We start from the raw sequence: 2959 nt of genomic DNA, 5'->3' as shown, positions 1-2959 counted from the left end.
TGCTACTGGAGGAGAAAAGAGACCACCCAGCTGCAAACGCTGAGATCTACAACAGAGACCTACTAAAAGGTATACTCGTGAGATATTGGTACAACTGATACGGGAGTTTCCATCCCCTTCACTGCTTGACTTTAGGGCTGCAGTGTGAGATGGAGCACTGCTAAAGTGACTGAGAACCCGAGACCACATAAGTCAAGGACCTTAGGGAGAACCTATTATTATAATTCTGCTAAAGGGACTCCTAAAGATAGATTGCTATACCTATAGATCAGCACATTGCTGGAATCTCATCTGAGAAGCTTTTTCTTGAAGGAGATGCTAATTAACACAGAGACCCACAACTGGACAATGTGTAGAGAGTGGTAGACTTTGGAACACTCAGTCCTAGATGTAATGTCGTTATCAAACCCCTCCCCTTAAGGCTTTGGAATCTATGAGGTAGAGGAGGCAGAAAGACTGTAAGAAGATGAGTTGATGAATGACTCCAAGGAACCAGTATCTTCCAGACACGACTGGACTGATGCACAGAGGAGCTCAGAGAAACTCTGACAGCACGCACAAGACCAGGTTCAGACCAGACACAAATCCCAGAGCTGAGAAAAAGATTCGGACACAAAGCTTAACCAAGACTCACACCTGCTGGGAAAGAAAGACTCAGTTTTCTGCACTGGGAGTGTCAATGGGTATGTTAACCTCACATCAGGGTAGGCTCCCTGACCTGGAGTGGCTAGCCAACACAAGGCAGACTCCATGTTTTTTCTGTGGTTTTTGGTTTGCTTTTGTTTGTGTGTTTGTTGATTGGTTGGTTGGTCTTTCTGACTGGCTTTGTTTATTTGTTTTGATTTTCATTTTTTTGTTTGTTTGTTTGAGAGAGAAATCAGGAGGTGGAATGGGTAGAGGGACCGGGGAAGATCTGAGAGGAGTTGAGAGAAAGGAAGAAATGTTCAAAATATATGAAAAAAAATTGAATAGTCTGAAGCCTCTTCTGAAAAACCATCTTTAAGTTTTGAACTCCAGAGTAAACATTCCCTCTCCAAAGGGGAAGAGTGGAGGCAAAGCAAGGAAAGACAGGACCTAAGCAAGACTGGAACCCAGGGGAGCAAGCAGTAAATCCCGACTATTCGGGTCCTGTGGCTGAGACTCATGACGCAGTCATCTGGGCTCCAGATCATCTCAGCCCCTCCAGTTCTGCTTCTTGAGGCACCCACAGCCTCTCTTTTGGTGCCACCCCACTTAGGTCCAGCAGACATTTTTCACCTGACAGCCATGTTCTTGACATGCCTGTGCATCCCGACAGCCATGTGCATGACACCCTGGGATTCTGTCGAAGCTTGGGCTCCATCTTCCTGGCCTTTTAAGCCTATCAGGTCATCCTTGCTGGAATTTAACCATATGGCACACTATCTTGTCCCATTGGCCTTCTGAACTTAGGTGTAAGCAACTAGAACTCTCTTACTTTATATGTTGCTTGCCTGCAAAACAAATACTGCATAGATAACACTGCCCAGATCTGCTACCAGCTTGAGATGTAACCTGCCCGGTCCCTTGGACCACAGCTGCTGTGCCAATTGTAAGCCTTCTTGACTTGCTCTTGGGAAACACACTGTTAGGTAAGCATTTTAGAGCAGGGGAGTGCTAAGGTGACTACGTAAGTATAGACTCTCTTTGATAAATCATTTCTCTGTGGGTGAAATGAGTCGATTCAAGCCGAATTAAAGTCCATAGACACAGGTTTATTGAGAACTGCTCTTGGGCAGGTTCTCTGGCAAGAACAAGGCCAGGGAAGTTGCTATGGGGAGGGAGACAGAGGGGAGGAGGAAAAGAAAGAGAGAACGAATGTTTACATGAAAGAAGCAACAGAGGTGGGAGTGGGGGACCAAAATGTCTGGGTTATATAGGAAAAAGCCTCTGGGGGAGAGGAAGCCCAGCCTGTGGGGTGGGAAGTTCAGGGTAGAGGGTGAGGTGTGCCAGGTAGGGACTGAGGGATGCTGGGAGAACCTGGAGGCCAGGACCACTTTGGTCTGTTAAATATGGACCTCAGCTGTTTGTCTTGGGTCTGAATCCCAACCCTCTTCTTTCTATTAATCTACATTTTCTCAGGTTGGAGCCTTTGTTGATGAATGTGGTCTTGCTAAGGAGCGATTGTCTCAGGGAAAAATGTGGATTTCTTTTTAGTGTTGCCAATCTCATTAACAACTACAGAGGTATTGTTGGCAACCCTTGGTCCACAACTTCAAATCTGCCCTTAGCTTTCCCTCAGCAAACTGCATACTTCTACATCATTCTGTGCTCACTGTAGAACTGTATGAAAACTGCGAGTAGCAGATGCACCGCAGCCTGACTGCTTCAGCCTAATATAAACTTGAAGGGATGGGCAGAGTGAAGCCAAATTGTTGGAGTAGAACACCAATGGCCTCTAGCCCAAGTCCTGAGAGCCTTTGTCCCCTGAAACATGATTTTTCTCTAAAGTCCCACAAGCCTGGCCCATGGAACTCAGCTTACAGAATTCCAGGGATTCTGGATTTCTTTTTTTCTTGTTTAAAGCTCTAAACTCTTCCACATTCCTCCCTCAAAGTTTCAAAGACCTTCAATCTATAAGGTCGGGTTGATCACAGCCACAATCGCACTTTTGGTACTGCTTTTCTGCGACATACACTTTTCTTGTTGCTGTGACAAAAGTCCAGAGTCTATGATTATATGGTAGTGGCATGCGCAGGGGCTGGGAGCACCTGACAGTCCCATGCCAAGGTGCCCCCCCCTCCTTGAGAAATCAGGCCATGCCACTGACCTTGTGTGAAGGAGGCTTATTTGGAGGAAGGGGAGAGAGGGCTTGGAGGAGAGGTAGAGGCAGACAGAGGGGAGCAGAGCCAGGAGGGCAGAAAATGGGGGTAGAGAGAACAGAAAGAAGAACATATGGGAAAAGAGGGGGGAGGGAGGAGAGGGGAAGGAAGGAGAGAGG

The sequence above is a fragment of the Mus caroli genome, chromosome 1 (assembly GCF_900094665.2).
Source record: "Mus caroli chromosome 1, CAROLI_EIJ_v1.1, whole genome shotgun sequence".
Lineage (NCBI taxonomy): Eukaryota > Metazoa > Chordata > Mammalia > Rodentia > Muridae > Mus > Mus caroli.
Note: the sequence above shows the minus strand (reverse complement) of the source record.